The following is a 22,248-nucleotide window of genomic DNA, read 5'->3' as shown; positions in this document are numbered from 1 at the left end:
CCCTCCTCTCTCAATTTCTCTCTGTCCTAGCCAACAACGACAAAAAGAAAAACAATAATAACTACAACAACCAGGGCAACAAGACAACCAGGGCAACAAAAGAGGAAAAAAATAGCCTTCAGGAGCAGTGGATTCATGGTGCAGGCAGTGAGTCCCAGCAATAACTGTGGAGGCAAAAAAAAAAAAAAAAAAGATCTCTTAATGTTTGTGTTAGGAAAACCGTTCTTTAGTGAGCCATTATTGTCTTGAGATACATTATCTCATTTAATCTTCAGTCTAAACTTCCTTCACATGATCATTTTTTATTTTAATTTTAAAAATTTTACGAAGAGAAAACAGAGCACCACTTCATAATTTATGATATTCTATTTTTGTTTGTTGGCTTTTTGCTGCCAGGTTTCTTGGGGCTTTATACCTGCACAGTTCTACCATTCCTGGTGGACTCTTCCCCTGCTCCCACCAGATAGAGGGTGAGAGAAAGAGAAGGGGAGGGAGACAGAAAGGAGAGGCTCCACCTTCATCAAGTTTCTCCTTTGCATGGTGCTCCCATGTGGTGGCCAAGGCTCGAACCTGGGTTCTCATGCATGGTAAGGTGTACACTCTACCAAGTGAACTATTTCCCTTCCCCTTGCCCCCTTTTTTTAATGTGTTGACTTACAACTGAACCCAGACCTCACTCCTCAAGGCATGTGCTCTACCACTAAGCCACTTCCCCAGCTTCACATGCCCATTTTATAGGGGAGAAAAATGAGACTCTGGGCTGGCAGTAGTGCAGCAGGTTAAGCACACATGGTGTGAAGCTCAAGGACCAGTGTAAGGATCCCAGTTCGAGCCCCCAGGCCCCTACCTGCAGGGGAGTCACTTCACAGGTGATGAAGCATGTCTGCAGGTGTCTGTCTTTCTCTCCCCCTCTTTGTCTTCCCCTCCTCTATCGACTTCTCTCTGTCCTATCCAGCAACAACAGCTATGACAATGATAGCAATAACAACTACAAGTGCAACAATAAGAGCAACAAAATAGGGAATATATCCTCCAGGAGCAGTGGATTCATAGTGCAGGCAGGCACCAAGCCCCAGAGATAACACTGGAGGCAAAAAAAAAAAAAAAAAGTAGAGCAACTCTACTTAAAAAAAAGAGAGAGAGACTCAAAGCAAAGAAGGGATTGACCAGGTTTGATCAGAAGCAAGACCCTGGTTTAATTCTCTTTTAGTGCTATTTGACTAAATATAATTCAAATGTCATCTAATTTGTTGTTCGAACACTCATGATCATCTTTTTTTGGAAAATAAAATCATAGTTTTTATGTTTAGCTAGGCTATAAAACGAGAGAACTACATGATTATAAAAAAAGCATTCTCAAAGAGCTTTGTGTGACAGCAAATGAGACAAGGAGTGTGAAAATGTCTTGTAAATGACCCAACACTGGGTAAGCAGAAATTACTGCCATCTATGATGAAGGCTGTTATATAAACCTTTTATGCCAGCTCGACAGAGTGTTGGAAAACTAAAAACACACTACTGAGATTCCACACATGTGTATCAGATGTCCATTCTAATATTTAACTCTACTAGTCAATATTAAAGGAATAAGGTTGCATCTGCTTATCCTTAAGATCTAAAGCTGGAGTCAGGAAGCATTTCCTGTGCCCAAGTTAAGTTAGATATCCATCTTGATGAACACAGTGTGCTCACACTGCATGTTCGTTGTCAACTTACTGCCATACAAGCAAGGATCAGGGAGTTGGGTGGTAGCGCAGGGGGTTAAGCGCAGGTGGCACAAAGCCAAGGACCTGCAGAAGGATCCCGGTTCGAGCCCCTAGCTCCCCACCTGCAGGGCAGTCGCTTCACAGTTGGTGAAGCAGGTCTACAGGTGTCTGTCTTTCTCTCTCTATCTCTGTCTTCCCCTCCTCTCTCCATTTCTCTCTGTCCTATCCAACAACAACCACATCAATAACAACTACAACAATAAAACAACAAGGACAACAAAAGGGAATAAATAAATATAAAAATTTTTTAAAAAAAAAAGCAAGGAGCAATCTGTCCTGCTTTATCTCTAAGGCCCCAAATTCAGTCTATCCTGGAGCTTCCCACAAAGTCATCAGTAAACAGTTGATCAAAGGATGAATCAAGGACCATTATCATGATAAATCTATAGATTACAGGGAGTCAGGCAGTAGTGCAGTGGGTTAAGCACACATGGCACAAAGCACAAAGACTGGCATAAGAATCCCGGTTCAAGCCCCCGGCTCCCCACCTGCAGGGGAGTCACTTCACAGTCGGTGAAGCAGGTCTGCAGGTGTCTGTCTTTCTCTCTCCATCTCTGTCTTCCCCTCCTCTCTCCATTTCTCTCTGTCCTGTCCAACAACAACATCAATAATAACTACAACAATAAAACAACATGGGCAACAAAAGGGAATAAATAATAAAAATAAATATTTGAAAAAAACCAAATTTATGAAAAAAAACAATAAAAAAAACAAGGGCAACAAAAGGGAAAATAAATAAATAAAAGACTTTTAAAAATCTATAGATTACAAACAGGATTAGCTGAAATTATGGGAAGAGTTGGGGAAATAGCATAATGGTTATGCAAAAGTACTTCTGAACCTGAGACACCAAAAGTCCCAGATTCAATCCCCAGCAACACCATAAGCCAGACCTGAGCAGTTCTCTGTGGGGAGGGAGATAGTTCAATAAAGTAGAAAAACTCTGTCATGTTGGAGCCTATGAAGTGTGCTGCGAACAGGATTTCCAAAAGGACACATACCTCGGGAAAGCTGGGACCTTGGTCTTTTTTTTTTGCTGGCTGTGTAAGTGAGATCTTCAGATCCAGAGGATGCAGAGAGCTCTTCCTAAAGCTAAAGGTGTTTATGCTCGAGATGAAAATATATTCTTTTTTTAATATTTATTTTCCCTTTGTTGCTCTTGTTTTTTTATTGTTGTTGTAGTTATTATTGTTGTTGTTATTGATGTCATAATTGTTAGACAGGACAGAGAGAAATGGAGAGAGAAGAGGAAGACAGAGAGGGGGAGAGAAAGACAGACACCTGCAGACCTGCTTCACCACCTGTGAAGCGACACATCTGCAGGTGGGGAGCCGGTGGGCTCGAACCGGAATCCTTACGACAGTCCTTGCACTTTGTGCCATGTACGCTTAACCCACTGTGTTACCGCCCAACTCCTGAGATGAAAATGTATTCTATTGAGCTATGCTTATATGAACCAAGGCAAAAACAGCACCGTAACTCCTGGTGGCAAATCAAACAAAATCAGAGTCACTGGGGAAAGGTAACTGGTCCATGGAAATAGCAGTGAGGTTCAGGTCAAATTTCAAAGCAACTTTTCTGCTAATGCCATTTGGACACAGAATTTGAGTGATTTTGTGCCCCCCTTCAAACTTATTGAAAAAATATATATGTAAATGTGGACTTGTTCACTTGCAAAGATAAAATAATTACTGAAAGTCTAAAGTCCTAGGTTCAGTTCCTGGCACTACCACAAGCAAAGCTGAGTAGTGACCTGATTAAAAAAAAAAGTTAAAAATCTATTTAAATGAGGGTGGGGGTAAATACCATAATGGTTATATAAACAGACTCTGATGCCTGAGGTTCCAAAGTCAAAGGCTCAGGTTCAGTCTCCTGCAGCACCATAAACCAGAGCTGAGCAGTGCTCTGGTTAAAAAAAAAAGTTAAGATCTATTTAAATGATAAGGGAAATGTGTCCATTAAATAAAATGAAGGGGTGAGTCGGACGGTACCGAAACAAGTTAAGTGCAGGTGGAGCAAAGCGCAAGGACCCGAGTAAGGATTCTGGTTCAAGACCCAGCTCCCCATCTGCAGGGGAGTAGCTTCACAGGCAGTGAAGCAGGTCTGCAGGTATCTATCTTTCTCTCCCCCTCTCTGTCTTCCCCTCCTCTCTCCATTTCTCTCTGTTCTATCCAACAATGACAACAACAATAACTACAAGAGTAAAACAACAAAGACAATAAATAAATTAATTAAAAAAATAAAGCTATAAATAAATAAATAAAATAAAGAGTAAAAATAAATCACAGGATGACAGAGGACCAAGTGGGGGTTGTATTGTTATATAGAAAACTGGGAAATGTTATGCATGTACAAACTATTGTGTTTACTGTCGAATGTAAAACATTAATTCCCCAATAAAGAAGTTAAAATAAATAAATAAATAAATAAATCACAAATGAATTTACACAGATTACAGCTACCAACGATGCTGTAATGCAGTAGGAGCAGCAGTGAGGAGGAAAGAGCCTGACATTTTTTAAAAATCTATTTTATTTTATTTATTTATTTTCCCTTTTGTTGCCCTTGATGTCTTTTTATTGTTGTTGTAGTTATTATTGTTATTGTTGTTGATGTCGTTGTTAGGACAGAGAGAAATGGAGAGAGGAGGGGAAGACGGAGGGGGGAGCGAAAGATAGACACCTGCAGACCTGCTTCACTGCCTGTGAAGCTACTCCCCTGCAGGTGGGGAGGCTGGGGCTTGAACCGAGATTCTTACTCAGGTTCTTGAGCTTTGCGCCATGTGCGCTTAACCCGCTGTGCTACCGCCCGACTCCCTTTTTTTCTTTTTTAGATTTTTAAAAAATATTTATTTATTCCCATTTGTTGCCCTTGTTTTATTGTTGTAGCTATTATTGTTGTTGTTACTGATATCGTTGTTGGATAGGACAGAGAGAAATGGAGAGAGGAGGGGATGACAGAGAGGGGGAGAGAAAGATAGACACCTGCAGACCTGCTTCACCGCCTGTGAAGCGACTCCCCTCAGGTGTGGAGCTGGGAGCTTGAACCAGGGATCCTTACGCTGGTCCTTGTGCTGGTCCTTGCACTTTGCACCACATGTGCTTAACCCGCTGCGCTACCCCAGAACTCCCACTTTAAAATTTTTTTTTAATTTTTAATTTAATTTTATATTTATTTATTTATTTATTCCCTTTTGTTGCCCTTGTTGTTTTATTGTTGTAGTTATTGATGTCGTCATTGTTGGATAGGACAGAGAGAAATGGAGAGAGGAGGGGAAGACAGAGACGGGGAGAGAAAGATAGACACCTGCAGACCTGCTTCACCGCCTGTGAAGCGACTCCCCTGCAGATGGGGAGCCAGGGCTCAAACCGGGATCCTTATGCCCATCCTTGTGCTTTCAACTCCCACTTTTGTTGTTTTATTTCACTCGGTTTGTCTTCATTTGTTGATGCAGTCCTAGGAAACTAACGTTAGTGCTGCAAGTATGTCTCTTTCTCTCTCCCTCTCTGCCTCCCCCTTCTCTCTCAATTTCTCTCTGTCCCCACCAAAAAGAAAAAAATAAATATCAGCACTCCAGTGCCAAAGTTTTCATCATGTCCTGTCCTAACCTATCCTATCCTAGACAGAGACCATAGCATTACTCTATTATCTGTGGCGTTTCCCCTGTGCCATGGAATCTTCATGAACTGCCAGGGTTTTAACCCAGAGTTTTGTGTGTGATAAAGTGCACACCCTAATGAGTGAACTATCTTCCAATGCATACAAAAATGTTTTTTTAGATTTTATTTATTTATTAATGAGAAAGATAGGAGGAGAGAGAGAAAGAACCAGACATCATTCTAGTACATGTGCTGCCAGGGATTGAACTCAGGACCTCACGCTTGAGAATCTAATGCTTTATCTACTGCACCACCTCCTGGACCACTAGGAAAATGTTTTTCAAATAAAATTTCAGTACCTTTCACGGCCTAGGAGATAGAGTAGTGAATGAAGCATTGGATTCTCAAACATAAGGTCCCGAGTTCAGATTCTGGTATCACACATGCCAGAGTGAAGCTCTGATTTTCTTTTTCTCTGGCATATGTGGGATTGAACTCAGGACCTCATGCTTGCAAGTCCAGTACTCTACCACTGTGTCACCTCCTGGGATACTATTGTGGTTTAGTTTTGATTCATTGATTATTAGTGTACTATTCAATTTCCAACCATTTTCAGTTTTTCTAATTTTCACTTTATTTTGATCACCATTATAATCCAGCTGTAATCATTGAGGCTACATATAATGTGTTCTTTTTAATCTAGTTATACATACATAATCACCCAGTACGTGAATACATATTCCATGAGGACTTGAGAATATTTATTTTATAGTCATTGAACCCAAATTTGTTTTGTATGTTATTCAGATTTTCTTTGACTTTCCTCGTTGAATTTTAATTTTTTAAAGAATCTTTTTATTTATTTATACCCTTTTGTTGCCCTTGTTGTTTTATTGTTGTAGTTATTATTGTTGTTGTTATTGATGTCGTCATTGTTGGATAGGACAGAGAGAAAAAAAGAGTGGGGGAGGTAGAGAGGGGGAGAGAAAGATAGACACCTGCAGACCTGCTTCACCGCCTGTGAAGAGACCCCCCTGCAGATGGGGAGCCAGGGCTCTAACTGGGATCCTGATGCCGGTAGGTGAGCTTTCTGCCATGTGCGCTTAACATGCTGTGCTACCGCCCAACTCTGTTGTGCAGTGGGTTAAGCGCAGGTGGCACAAAGGGCAAGGACCGGAGACATAAGGATTCCAGTTCCAGCCCCCATAGTTGCTTCACAGGCGGTGAAGCAGGTGAAGCAGGTCTGCCAATGTCTATATTTCTCTCCCCCGTCTTCCCCTCCTCTCTCCATGTCTCTCTTTCCTATCTAACAACAATGACATCAATAACAACAATAATAACTACAACAACAATAAGAAACAAGGGCAACAAAAGGGAAAATAAATAAATATAAAAAGCAGGGCAGGGGTAGATAGCATAATGGTTATGCAAACAGACTCTCATGCCTGAGGCTCCAAAGTCCCAGGTTCAATCCCCTGCACCACCATAAGCCAGAGCTGAGCAGTGCTCTGGTAAAAACAAACAAACAAAAAAACATTATGCTAAAAAAAAAATCTTTTTGCATAACCATTATGCTGTCTTCACAACCCAAGTTTTGCTACCAAAACACTCTGTTTTTTCTTTTTTTAGGGTACATATATATGCATGCATATAAATACACATGTCTATACATACATACACTTATTATTATTATTATTATTATTACCTTGCATCCAGGATTATCGTTGGGGCTTGGTGATGGCACTACAAATCCCCTGGTCCCGGTGATGGCACTACAAATCCAGTGCTCCTAGTGACCATTTTTTCCTTTTTTTTTTTTATTGGATAGGACAGAGAGTAATTAAGAAGGGAGGGGAAAATAGAGAGGGGAGAGACAGACACCTGTAGACCTGTTTCACTGCTTGTGAGGTGATTCCCCTGCAGTGAGGAGCCAGGGACTGACTCAAACCTGGATCCTTGTGTGGGTCCTTGAACTTCATAATATGTGCACTTAACCTGGGGTGCCACAATCCAACCCTCTATTATTATTATTTTTATTGCCATCAGAGTTATAGCTAGAATTCGATGCCTGCATGATGAATCCAACACTCCCACCAGCCATTTTTTTCCTTTCTATTTTTATTAGATAGGATAGATAAAAATTGAGAGGTAGGGAGTCGGGTGGTAGCACAGCGGGTTAGTGCACGTGGCGCGAAGCGCAAGAACCAGAGTAAGGATCCCGGTTCCAGCCCCGGCTCCCCACCTGCAGGGGAGTCACTTTACAAGCGGTGAAGCAGGTCTGCAGGTGTCTGTCTTTCTCTCCCCCTCTCTGTCTTCTCCTTCTCTCTCCATTTCTCTCTGCCTATCCAACAACAATGACATCAATAATAACTACAACAATAAAGCAAGGGCAACAAAAGGTAATAAGTAAATAAATATTTTAAAAAAAGAAATGGAGAGGTAGTGGGAGATAGAGGGAGAAAGAAAAAGGATACACCTCCAACCTTGCTTCCCTACTCGTGAAGCATCTCCCCCTTCAGATGGGGTGCCAGGACTCGAACCTGGGTCCTTGCACATGGCAATGTGTGCACTTAACTGGGTGTGCTACTTCCCAGCCCCATTCTTTTTTTTATATATTTCTATAATTAATTTATTCCCTTTTGTTGCCCTTGTTGTTTTACTGTTGTAGTTATTATTGTTGTCATCGTTGATGAATAGGACAGAGAGGAATGGAGAGAGGAGGGGAAGACAGAGAGGGGGTGAGAAAGACAGACACCTGCAGACCTGCTTCACTGCTTGTGAAGCGACTCCCTTGAAGGTGCTGGGGGCTTGAACCGGGATCCTTATGCTAGTCCTTGAGTTTACGCCATCTGTGCTTAACCCACAGCACTACTGCCTGACTCCCCCAGTTCCTTTTTTTTTTTCCCTCTCTATCTCCCATCGCTTCTCAATTTCTCTATCTTCATCCAAAATAAATTAACAAAATTTAAGTTAAAGACAATTTAAAATTAGAATTAAAGACAAAAGAAAATAACTGATATATTGTTTAGTGAAGCACCCCTGTTTGGGGAAAGCAAAAGCACGTTTGTAATAGCCCAGATTAGAGTTTAGCAAATGCTCACTATATCTCACTGTAAGGGGCATACGCTTCCGTTCCCACTGAGATTGAACTCAACCATATGACTTGCTTTGGCCACGGAAGGCCAGGAGATATAACACAAGCAAAGGCTTTAAATGTGTTTGTGCTGATGGATTTGGCTCTTACACTTCACTGAGTTTCCAGGAGACCAAAATGCCCAAGGTAGACAGACTCTGATCCAAGTAGAGCGAGACATGGGGAGGAGACCGGAATCCAGCCTGCAGCTTGGAGTCAAACCCAGCCAGCCCACCAGCTGAGGAAGCCCAGCCCAGCCCAGACTAGTGCCAAGCCTAAATCTTCCACCATGACAGGGAGAGAAATGCTCATAGTAGCTGGAAGCAACATGTAGCATTTCTGTGGGAACAGCTAACTAACAGAATAAGCAACTTGGAGCTGAGAAAGGGAAAGGAGAGGGTGTGATGAGGGAGGGCACACAGGGCCTCAAAGAACTAGCAAAGCTTCACTTTTCTTTTTTTTTTAAATGTATTTCTTTATTGGGGAATTAATGTTTTACATTCAACAGTAAATACAATAGTTTGTACATGCATAACATTCCCCAGTTTCCCATTTAACAATACAACCCCCACTATGTCATTTATCATCCTTCATGGACCTGTATTCTCCCCACCCACCCACCCCAGAGTCTTTTACTTGGGTGCAATATGCCAATTCCATTTCAGGTTCTACTTGTGTTTTCTTTTCTGATCTTGTTTTTCAACTTCGGCCAGAGAGTGAGATCATCCCATATTCATCCTTCTGTTTCTGACTTATTTCACTCAACATGATTTTTTCAAGGTCCATCCAAGATGGGCTGAAAACGGTGAAGTCACCATTTTTTACAGCTGAGTAGTATTCCATTGTGTATATATACCACAACTTGCTCAGCCACTCACCTGTTGTTGGACACCTGGGTTGCTTCCAGGTTTTGGCTATTACAAATTGTGCTGCCAAGAATATATGTGTACACAGATCTTTTTGGATGGATGTGTTGGGTTCCTCAGGATATATCCCCAGGAGAGGAATTGCAGGGTCATAGGGTAGGTCCACTTCTAGCCTTCTGAGAGTTCTCCAGACTGTTCTCCACAGAGGTTGGACCAGTTTACATTCCCACCAGCAGTGCAGGAGGGTTCCTTTGACCCCACACCCTCTCCAGCATTTGCTGCTGTTCCCTTTTCTGATGTATGACATTCTCACAGGAGTGAAGTGATATCTCATTGTTGTCTTTATTTGCATTTCTCTGACAATCAGAGACTTGGAGCATTTTTTCATGTGTTTCTCGGCCTTTTGGATCTCTTCTGTGGTGAATATTCTGTCCAATTCCTCCCCCCATTTTTGGATGGGGTTATTTGTTGTCTTGTTGTTGAGTCTGGCAAGCTCTTTATATATATTGGTTATTAAACTCTTATCTGATGTATGGCATGTAAAGATCTTCTCCCATTCTGTGAGGGGTCTCTTGGTTTGGGTAGTGGTTTCTTTTGCTGTGAAGAAGCTTTTTAATTTGATGTAGTCCCATAGGTTTATACTTGCCTTAGTCTTCTTTGTAATTGGATACGTTTCATTGAAAATGTCTTTAAAATTTATGTGGAAAAGAGTTCTGCCAATATTTTCCTCTAAGTATTTGATAGTTTGTGGTCTAACATCCAAGTCCTTGATCCACTTGGAATTTACTTTTGTATTTGGTGAAATACAGTGATTCAGTTTCATTCTTCTGCATGTTTCAACCCATTGTTTCCAACACCATTTGTTGAAGAGACTCTGCTTTCCCCATGTAATAGTCTGGGCCCCTTTGTCAAAGATTAGATGTCCATACGTATGGGGCCTCATTTCTGGGTTCTCAATTCTATTCCACTGGTCAGTGTGTCTGTTCATGTTCCAGTACCAAGCAGTTTTGATGACAATGGCCCTATAATACAGTTTGAGATCTGGGAGTGTGATGCCTCCAGTTCTGTTCTTTTTCCTCAAGATTGTTTTGGCAATTCTAGGTCTTTTCTGGTTTCAGATAAACATTTGTAGCATTTTTTCTATTCTCCTAAAAATGTGCTTGGGATCTTGATGGGGATAGCATTAAATTTGTAGATGGCTCTGGGTAATATATTCATTTTGATGATGTTAATTCTTCCAACCTATGAATATGGAATATCTTTCCACTTCTTTGTGTCTTTTTCAATTTCTTTGAGTAGTGACTCATAATTTTCAGTATACAAGTTTTTCACTTCTTTGGCTAGGTTTACTCCTAGATATTTTATTGTTTTTGTTGCTGTAGTAAAAGGAACTGATTTCTGGATTTCAATTTCTTCTAACTTAGTGTTTGCATAGAGGAATGCCACTGACTTTTGAATATTAATTTTATAGCCTGACACCTTACTGTATTTCCTGATGATTTCCAAAAGCTTCTTGCTGGATTCCTTAGGTTTTTCCATGTATACTATCATGTCATCTGCAAATAAGGACAGTTTGACTTCTTCTCTTCCAATCTGTATGCCTTGAATTCCTTGCTCCTGCCTGACTGCTATGGCAAGAACTTCCAACACTGTGTTGAATAGTAATGGTGATAGTGGGCAGCACTGTCTAGTACCTGATCTGAGGGGAAATGTTTCCAGTTTTTCACCATTGAGTATGATGTTGGCTGTAGGTTTGCTATATATAGACTCCATTATCTTCAGGAATTTTCCATCTAATCCCATTTTTTCTAGTGTTTTGATCATAAAGGGATGTTGTATTTTGTCAAAGGCTTTCTCTGCATCTATTAATATGACCATGTGGCTTTTTGGTCTTGCTTTTATTGATGTGGTGGATCACACTGATTGATTTACATATATTAAACCAACCTTGCATGCCTTGGATAAACCCCACTTGGTCATGATGAACAGTCTGTTTGATATACTGCTGTATCCGGTTGGCTAGAATTTTGTTCAATATTTTCGCATCTATGTTCATCAGAGATATTGGTCTGTAGTTTTCTTTTTTGGTTGTGTCCCTGTCTGCTTTTGGTATCAGGGTGATGTTGGCTTCATAGAAGCTGGCAGGGAGTATTCCAGTGTCTTCAATCTTCTGGAAGACTTTTAAAAGTAGAGGTATTAGTTCTTCTTTGAAAGTTTTGTAGAATTCATTTGTAAAACCATCTGGTCCAGGACTTTTATTTTTGGGAAGATTTTTGATAACTGTTTCAATTTCATTAGCTGTGATGGGCCTGTTCATGTTATCCACTTCCTCTTTACTTAGTTTTGGAAGTTGGTAGGTATCTAGGAAATCATCCATTTCTTCCAGGTTCTCTAGCTTGGTGGCTTATAGTTGTTCATAGAAGCCTCGCATATGTTGAATTTCTGCAGTGTCTGTTGTGATATCTCCTCTTTCATTTACTATCCGACTTATTTGGGTCTTCTCCCTTTTTTGTATTGTGAGTCTGGCTAAAGGTTTGTCGATTTTGTTTACTCTTTCGAAGAACCAACATTTACTTTCATTGATCTTTTGTATGGTTTTCCTATTCTCAATGTTATTTATTTCTGCCCTAACTTTAGTGATTTCTGTCCTTCTGGTTGCTTTAGGATTCCTTTGTTGTTCTTCTTCTAGGTCTTTAAGATGTACAATCAGGCTGTTTATTTGTGCCTTTTCTTGTTTCCTAATGTGTGCTTGTATAGCTATGAACTTCCCTCTTAGGACTGCTTTAGCTGTGTCCCAAATATTTTGATAGCTTGTGTCTTCATTTTCATTGAACTCTTGAAACATTTTTATTTCTTCCTTGATTTCCTCTTTGACCCAGAAGTTGTTAAGAAGTGTACTGTTGAGCTTCCACATTTTGGCACTGTTACTAATCTTTTGTTGATTGTTAAGTGTTAGTTTAATTCCACTGTGGTCTGAGAAGATGCTTGGGATGATTTCAGTGCTCTTGAATTGGCTGATGCTGTCTTTGTGGCCTAACATATGGTCTATCCTTGAGAATGATCCATGTGGATTTGAGTAAAATGTGTATTCCAGTTTCTTGGGATGAATGACTCTGAAAATGTCCAATAGTTCTAGTTTATCTCTCTCTTCATTTAGCTCCCTTATGTCTTTACTTGTTGTTAAAATTCGGATACTCTAGCTGGCCGGGCTAGTTTCACGGGCGGGTAACAGAGACGACCAGAGACATATGGCTGGGCAGGGAAGCTGTATTTCTTTATTCAGGAACAACGATTTATAAACTAAGACAAACTAATCACCAAACAGAACTCTGCTGCCTCTTTCCCCTGCGATGGCGCCAAGCACTCTCTAACTCTGCAACTCTGGAACCCTCTCGGGGTTCCTTGGGGCGGGGCCAAGCAACCCGAGAAACTAGCAGGACTGATCCAAATTTTCTTGGCAGGGGGAGAGCTAGAACAACCCAATGTAAAGCATACAACAATTCCCCCTTTTCTTTTTAACTAAATGACCACAGTATCAGGGGTGTGGGGTGAACAGAAACCTATATCGTACAGGCATTTTAAAAAAAAGAAACTGGCACAAACATGGAGAAACATGTAAGCAAGTAACAAGAACCAGTGTGCTGCCAAGGGAAGGCCTGAGGGGGCCATGTTTTGCCTCTGTGGGCAAAACTTTATCAGCTTAAAAAAAAACATTTCTTGCCTCTGGGGGGCGTACTTGCCTCGACAGGCATTTGCATGGGGGTGGGGAACAGCCTAGAGTCCCAAAGGCAGCTGGCTGCAATACTTACTATGAAACAAAACTTATTAGCATAACCATAGCGCAATCTAACGTTTCTAATAGAGAAGGAATTTGAGACTTTTACATATCAACAACGTCTTTTTAACTTTTTGTTACACCCATTCAAGATGGAGACACACCCTAGGTGTGCGCAGGAAAGGAAACCTCAGGCATGAGAATAATTAGCATAGCCATTGTGCGATCTACCATTTCTAATAGAGAAGGTAATCGAGAGTTTTACATATCAACAAGTCTATTTAACCTTTTGTTTAGACCAACTTAGTTAAAATATATTGATTGTTAACTAATTTTTACCTCAGACTTTAAATGTAAGTTAATTTTATCTTTATGAGAATTACGTTGAAAACCTTTTTCATTTAACTTTGACTAGTAAGAATTTAGCCTTAAAGTTACTGTTTACCAAACTTTAAACATACACATAAACATGATCATTAATGCACAAGGAGAGAAACCTTTGTTACGAAGACATGTCATTTCAAACACGAATTTAGATATGTACTGTCTTAGTTGTTGGGGGGGTGCGTTGTCCAGTGGTGGTCTCTTGGGCAGCTTCACTTCTAGGAATTGCAGGTTGCGATCTCTGTACAAATCTCTGCGTACTCCAGCTTGTCTGCCTTCAGACCGGACCGGCAGCTGGAGATCTCGTGTGCCCAGTTTCGGCAGGGAGCCCGGGGGTCCGGGATCGTTCCAGAATTCACAGCATGAGGGCGGGCGGGCCAGCCTTGTAGAAGTGCTGGCCGAGGTGCCCAGGGGTGGCGGCCATGATAGGCCACCGCAGCCCTGCCCCATGGCCCTGCCATGTCTGCTGCCCTGTTCGCAGTGGCCGAGCATTGTGGAGAGATCCTGCGTTCAGTGCCCTGCGCCACGCTGTGGAGAGCCGGCTCCTGTGGGCTGGCCTGTGTGCTGGCATTGGGCTCCTGCGTGGTGGCATCAGGCTCCAGCATGTTGGCGTCGGGCTCCTGTGTGCTGGCATCAGGCTCTAGCATGTTGGCATCGGGCTCCTGCGTGCTGGCGTTGGGCTCCTGTGTGGTGGCATCGGGCTCCTGTGTGTTGGCGTTGGGCTCCTGCGTGCTGGCGTCGGCCACCTGCGGGCTGCGGGGCTGCTGGCGCGGTGCGTGGGGTTGTCTGGGCGCAGCCGGCTGGCTGGCTGTTCCACCAGGTGGAAAAGGCAGCTCCGCACCTCGCCTCTTGCCCGCTGACTCTTCCTGACTCCTCTGGCTGTTCTGAGTTCAGCCGAGCGAGTGGAAACCACAGAGTGGTCAAGAGATAAATGTTCCAGAAACAGCAAAACAGTCTCGTGAAGAAAAAGCAGAGGCCTTTGGAGATCTCTTCACAAGCAGAAGAGAAGGCCATAGTACATAGGTAGCCAAATTGTCTTCACTTATCTGAGAGATGCACAGGTCAGGTCCACGTGGGCGCCATTTGTTGTTAAAATTCGGAGGCTCCAGCTGGCCGGGCTAGCTTCACGGGCGGGTAACAGAGATGACCAGAGACATATGGCTAGGCAGGGAAGCTGTATTTCTTTATTCAAGAACAACGATTCATAAACTAACCCAAACTAATCACCAAACAGAACTCTCTTGCCTCTTTGCCCCACGACGGCGCCAAGCACTCTCTAACTCTGCAACTCTGGAACCCTCTCGGGGTTCCTTGGGGCGGGGCCAAGCGGCCTGCAAAACTAGCAGGACTGATCCAAATTTTCTTGGCAGGGGGAGAGCTAGAACAACCCAATGTAAAGCATACAACATTATGTCTTTACTGATTTTCTTACTGGATGATCTGTCAAGTTGAGAGAGTGGGGTGTTGAAGTCCCCTACTATGATTGTGTTACTGTTAATATATTGCTGTAGCTCTTTCAGTAGAAGTTTTATGTATTTAGATGGCTTCTCACTGGGTGCATAGATGTTAATAATTGTTAAGTCCTCTTTGATTGACTGATCCTCTGAGCATTAAGTAGTGTCCATTCCTATCTTTTTTAATCTTATCTATTTTAAAGTCTATCATGTCAGGTATGAGAATAGCTGTTCCTGCCCTTTTTTGTGGGCCATTGGCTTGTATGATAGTTTTTCATCCTATCACTTTAAGTCTGTGTTTGTCTTGTTGAGTTAGGTGAGTTTCCTGTAGACAACATATTGTTGGGTTGTGTTTTCTGATCCATCTTCCTACTCTGTGTCTTTTAATAGGCGAATTCAGGCCATTGACATTTATTGATATCAAAGATTGTAGATATTTTAACGCCATTCTTGTAGAGTTTTAGAGTGTTTTTTTAATATTTATTTTATTTATTTATTCCCTTTTGTTGCCCTTGTTGTTTTATTGTTGTAGTTATTATTGTTGTTGTTGGATAGGACAGAGAGAAATGGAGAGAGGAGGGGAAGACAGAGAGGAGGAGAGAAAGATAGACACCTGCAGACCTGCTTCACCGCCTGTGAAGCGACTCCCCTGCAGGTGGGGAGCCGGGGTTCGAACCGGGATCCTTATGCCGGTCCTTGTGCTTTGCGCCACCTGCGCTTAACCCACTGCGCTACAGCCCGACTCCCTAGAGTGTTTTGATATATGTCCTATTTGTGGTGGTCTGGTTGTTTATAGGAGACCTTTCAGAACTTCTTTCAGGGCAGGCTTGGTGATGGTTGATTCCTTCAACTGTTGCTTGTCTGAGAAGATTTTGATGCCTCCATCTAGTCTGAATGACAGTCTAGCAGGATATAGTATTCTTGGCTGAAAGCCTTTCTCATTGAGCACTCGATAGATATCTTGCCATTCTCTTCTGGCCTGTAGTGTTTGTATGGTGAAGTCTGCTGCTAATCTTATGGGTTTTCCTTTGTAGGTGACTCTTTGTTTTTCTCTTGCAGCCTTGAGGATCCTTTCTTTATCCTTATTCCTTTCCATTCTAAGTATGATATGTCTTGGTGTCTTTAGGTCTGGGTTAATTCTGTTTGGGACCCTCTGGGCTTCTTGAATTTTTATGTCTTTGATGTTGTCTAGATTAGAGAAGTTTTCAGCTACTATGGCCTGGAAAATGCTTTCTTCCTCTCCTTCTCTTTCTTCCTCTGGTAAGCCAATAATGCATATATTGTTTCTTTTGAAGTCATCCCATAGGACTCTGTTGTTGTTTTCAGCATCTCTTAATCTCTTTTTGAGATCTGTTACTTTTTTTTTAGTTGTCTCTAGTTGTCTTCATCTTCAATCTTGCTAATTCTGTCTTCAGCCTCATAGATTCTATTCTCTCTGCCCTTTACTGTTTTCTGGAGTTCATCTATTTTGTTGCCCTGCTCTGATACTCTTTTAGCTTGTTCAGCTAGTTGCATTCTTAGCTCAGCTATTTCAGCTTTCAGCTCTCTAATAACCATGAGATAATTAGAATTTTCTTCCATATTCTCATTTGTTGTTCCTGCATTTCTGATTACAATTTTTTCAAATTCTTTATTCACTCCTGTTATTATTTCCTTAGCTAATGTTTGGATGTTGAACTCGTTGTTTTATGCTTCACCCTCTGGAGGACTTTTAGCTGGACTCTTGTCCTGGTTCGAGTCTCCAATATTTTTTCTTGTTGTTTTAACCATTTTATATATTATGTTATGAGTTCCCTTTATCAGTACTTTTCAAATTATTGATTACTATTGCCTGGATTGACTTGTGTCTAAGTAATTTAATTAAAGGGTTTACAGTGGTGGAAGTTAACAGTTTTTTCAATCCCTGAGTTGGAGCTCAGTGGTGTAAAAGCCTCTTTGTTTTTCTTCCCTGTAGGCTATGGGAGCCTGAGGGCTTTTAAACTATCAGTAGGCTTCTTAGCTTAATCACTGACTCCTGACCAAGAGATAAAGCAGGGTGTGGCAGAGATAATCCAGTGGTTATGCAAAGAGACTTTCACAGCCCCTCAGCTATGCCACCGAGGTATAGGTCTTCTCCTGAGTTTCCTGGTTAGATCTCTGTCCCCTGGTGTCCCTCCCTGTTGCTGCTCCAGATTCTGAGGGTAGTAGCAATGGAGACTCAGAGTTGCACTTGGTGAGTCTCTGGGGAGTCCTCTCCTCCCTTAAGCTGTCCCCTTGTTGGTGGAGCAGACTGGAGGTGGTGTCTCCACTGATAAACTGTTCAACTGTTAGCAGTCACTTAATCTCTCCTTAGGCCCCTCTCTTCTCTCTGTCACCAGCCACGCGTGTTTGTACTCACCGGTGATTTACTGGGTTCCTGTGGTCATTCTAGTCCTGTGTTGTTTCGGTCCTGGGTGGTCTCCTTTGGTATTCCTAGTTGATCCAGGAGAGGAGAGGAGAGGAGAGGAGAGGAGAGGAGAGGAGAGGAGAGGAGAGGAGAGGAGAGGAGAGGAGAGGAGAGGAGAGGAGAGGAGAGGAAGTGATCTGCTGCTCGTAGCTCCGCCTCCGGAAGTTGAATCCCCAAAGCTTCATTTTTCAAGTTGAGCAGTAGGCTCACAAGTGTTGATGACACTACTGTTCCTTACACTAGACATAGTCACTATACATACTGCTACTTATAGTTGGGTTTTTGCTTGTTTTCTTTTCACAGTTAAAAAAAAAGAAAGAGGGGAGGAGAAATCTGAGGGCATGACTGATAATCAACTTTTTAAAATTATCTTTATTTATTTATTGGATAATGACAGCCAGAAATCAAGAGGGAAGGGGGAGATAGAGTAGAGAGACAGAGAGACACCTGCAGCCCTGCTTCACCACTTGCAAATCTTTCCCCCTGCAGGTGGGGATGGGGGCTCGAACCGGGTATCCTTGTGCATTGTAATATGTGCGCTCAACCAGGTGTACCATCACCCAGCTCTGATAAGTTTTTATGTGTTGAGTAAAAGGTGACTTGAGTGTGGGTGTCAGGATTTAAAGGGCTATAGGGAATGGAGATAGCATAGTGGTTATGCAAAAAGAACTGTCAAGCTGAAGATCTGAGGTCCCAGATTCAATCCCTGAAACCATCATAAACCAGAGCTGAACAGTGTTCTGGGGGAAATAAATAAATAATTAGGGCTAAGATGATACAGTAGCCTGGGATGCTAGACAGTTGGCCTGATTTGCATGCATGAGGCCCCACGTTCAATGCCTACCATACCATGTGTCAGAGTGATGTATTGGTTCTCTCACCCTCTCCATGTTAACAGTTAAGTATATACAAAAATAACTACATAAAAATAAAAGGTTGTTGTAAACTGAGAATGGAGGGTGTAGGAGTGGAGACCAAACATGGGGAAAACAGTGCAAAGTAGTTAAGAAGTAGTTGGCTCTGAATAGTAGAATCTTTAAAGTATTGTTTAAAGATTTATTTATTTATTTTTGCCTCCAGGATTATTGCTGGGGCTTAGTGCCTGTACTATGACTCCACTATTCCTGGAGGCCTTTTTTTTTTTCCATTGTTGTTGTTATTGCTGAATAGGACAGAGAGAAATTGAGAGAGGAGGGAAGACAGAGAGGGGGAAAGAAAGACACCTGTAGACCTGTTTTACTGCTTGTGAAGTGACTCCCCTGCAGGTGGGGAGCCAGGGGCTTGAACCAGCATCCTTGCTCAGGTCCTTGCACTTCATACTATGTCTATGTAACCCAGTGCGCCACCACTCGGCTCCAAGATTTATGTATTTTATGAGAGAGAGAGAGAGAGAGAGAGAGGACAGAGCACTGATTGGCTCTGGCCTATGGTAGAGCTGTGGAGCTATCTTGGTGAGTTATCGCCTCATTCCCTGGATTTTTTTTTTCTATTATATATTTTCCAAATTATTTTATTGGGGAAGTAACAATTTACAAGACTATTGTCACATATGCACAGTTTCTTATCTCCTGTGATAAGGTGTCTCTACACCTCTGCCACCACCAACTGAAGTCTGCCGTTTGTCCCTGCATCACGCACTGGATCCATCCGCAACGTTAAGATCTATTATCTATCTATCATCTATCTATCTGTCTATCTATCATCTATTTATCATCTATCCATCCATCTATATAGAGATGTCTCTGGGGCTCAATGCCTGCACAACTCCACCATTCCCAGCAGCTGTAGTTTCTTTTCTCTAAGTGGATGAAGAGAGACATTGGGTGGGGGGTTCGGGGGTGGACAAGGAACACTGCAGGAAGTACTGCAGGACCACTTGTGAAGCTTCTGCCATGCAGGCGCCCCCCTGTGGTGACCCAGAGCTCAAACCAGGGTCCTTTCAGGCCTGGGCAGTAGCATACTGGGTTAAGTGCACATAGTGCAAAGCACAAAGACCAGCACAAGTGATCCCAGTTCGAGCCCCCAGCTCCCTATCTGCAGGGGGGTTACTTCGCAAGTGGTGAAACGGGTCTGCAGGTGTCTATCTTTCTCTCCCCCTCTCTGTCTTCCCTTCCTCTCTCCATCTCTCTCTGTCCTATCCAACAACCACAGAAGCAACAACAACAATGGGGAAAAATGGGCGATAAAATACTGGACGTGGAAGCATGAAGTCCTGTGTTTGATCCTTGACACTGCATGGCATGTGCCAGAGTGATGCTCTAGTTCTTTCTCTGTCTCTCACCAGTAAAAACATAAACCTAGAAAAGAAAGAAAGAAAAAAGAAACCTTGGGAGTCGGGCGGTGGCGCAGCGGGCTAAGCGCAGGTGGCGCAAAGCGCAGGGACCGGCATAAGGATCCCGGTTCGAGCCCCCGGCTCCCCACCTGCAGGGGAGTCGCTTCACAAGCGGTGAAGCAGGTCTGCAGGTGTCTGTCTTTCTCTCCCCTTCTCCGTCTTCCCCTCCTCTCTCCATTTCTTCTGTCCTATCCAAGTACAATGACATCAATAACAACAACAATAATAACTACAACAATAAAAAAACAAGGGCAACAAAAGGGAATAAATAAATAAATATTAAATAAATTAATTAAATAAAAAATTACTTTCAGTTAAGGAAATCAGTTATAGTCAAACACAATCTTATTGTCACAGGCAATGTTACTGAAATACAGTGCTAGGGCTGCATTAAAATGAACTCAGTCTCATCCATGGTGGATGAACTACCTGCTGGTCCCACAGATAATTTTTTTTTTTTTTCGCTTAACCCGCTGTGCTACAGCCTGAGTGTGAAGTGTGAAGTGTGAAGACAAACATGTCTGTATGATCTAGGAGCCTCATTTCGTCTCCCCAGGCAGCTAGCTAGCTCAGCATGACTGAATTAGCCCTGTGACATCAGCTGCTGGGTTCCCCTGGCTTCACTTTTCTAACCAGTCTGCTTCCTCAACAGGGGAGCTTCCAGTGTGACACTGTCACGGAACTATTCCTCCCCATCCCCATTCTTTTTAAAGTTCCTTTTATTCTCAGTCACACCACCAAAATAATCTCTTCTGCATTTCTCCATTGCTGAAACAGGGTGGTTTCCATTGGGATTCTGGCCACAGCCTAGAGAGGCAGTGAGCACCAGGGAGTACTAGTGTCCTTCTCTTCTTTTTTTTTTTTTTTTTCGTGTCCTTCTCTTCTGCTCGTATGTTTTCCCTCTATATGGTCCTACTTAAGGGGTTGGACAGTGACATACCCCAGGACTCTTGTGCCCTATTTCATATCTGCACTGCTACATAGGACCTCGCCAAGTATTATGCAAAGAGGAAACTGTAAGATGAGGACACTAGACACAGACTGGAGTTGGGCAATGGCACTAGCTCCTGGCTCAGTTCTCTCACTGAGATGTGCTCGCAAGCTGCACGCACACTGGAGCCCAGGTGTAAGAGGCGGAGGCAAGGCTGCAGCCCATCAGTGCCATCTGCGCCTGGAGTCTGCCTCTCCTCAGTGGCCCTTCACATGCCAGGTCTCATTCCAAGAAACCACCAGACCCCTCTACCTCCTTAAATAGTGAGAGGTGTGTGTGTGTGTGCGTGTGCGTGTGCGTGTGTATGTACACGCTAAACTTTGGCTGATGGTGGTGCCAAGAACTGGAACTGGAATTTCAGAGCTTCAGGCATGAAAATCTACTGCATAAGCCACTGTGCTATCTCCCTGACCAAGAATGTACTTTTGGGAGTCGGGCAGTAGAGCAGCGGATTAAGCGCAGGTGGTGCAAAGCGCAAGGACTGGCATAAAGATTCTGGTTCGAGCCCCTGGCTCCCCACCTGCAGGGGAGTCGCTTCACAGGCAGTGAAGCAGGTCTGTAGGTGTTTATCTTTCTCTCTCCCTTTCTTTCTTTTAAAAAGGTTTTTTTTTATTTACTTATTCCCTTTTTTGCCTTTGTTGTTTTATTGTTGTAGTTATTATTGCTGTCGTCATTGTTGGATAGGACAGAGAGAAATGGAGAGAGGAGGGGAAGACAGAGATGAGGAGAGAAAGATAGACACCTGCAGACCTGCTTCACCACCTGTGAAGCGACTCCCCTGCAGGTGGGGAGCCGGGGGCTCCAACCGAGATCCTTACACCAGTCCTTGCGCTTTGCACAACATGCACTTAACCCACTGCGCTACCGCCCAACTCCCTCTCTTTCCCTTTCTGTCTTCCCCTCCTCTCTCCATTTCCTCTCTGTTCTATCCAACAACGATGATATCAATAACACCAATAATGACTACAATAATAAAACAAGGGCAACAAAAGGAAATAAATAAAAATAAAGAGTGAGCTTTCATGTTCTAGGTATTGTGTTGAGGATTTAATTAATTAATTAATTAACTGAAAAATCAAGGTACTGCTCAGCTCTGGCTTATGGTGGTACTGGGGCCTTAGCCCCAGACATGAACCTCAGACATGAAATTCTTTTTGTCAGGGTAGGGGTAGATAGCATAATGGCTATGCAAACAGACTCTCATGTCTGAATCTTTGAAGTCCCAGGTTCAGTCCTCTGTACCACCACAAGATCATTGCTCTGGTTAAATAATAATAATAATATGGTAGTGTAGCAGGTTAAGCACACATGGAACGAAGCGCAAGGACAGGCATAAAGATCCCAATTCGAACCCACGGCTCCCTACCTGCAGGGGAGTCGCTTCACAGGTGGTGAAACAGGTCTGCAGGTGTCTATCTTTCTCTCCCCTCTCTGTCTTCCCCTCGTCTCTCCATTTCTCTCTGTCCTATGCAACAATGACAACATCAATAACAACAACAATAATAACTACAACAACAATAAAA

Source organism: Erinaceus europaeus, chromosome 17 (genome assembly GCF_950295315.1).
Source record: "Erinaceus europaeus chromosome 17, mEriEur2.1, whole genome shotgun sequence".
In the NCBI taxonomy this organism is placed as follows: domain Eukaryota; kingdom Metazoa; phylum Chordata; class Mammalia; order Eulipotyphla; family Erinaceidae; genus Erinaceus; species Erinaceus europaeus.
The sequence above is the reverse complement of the archived record's forward strand: the minus strand, read 5'-3'. Positions refer to the sequence as shown.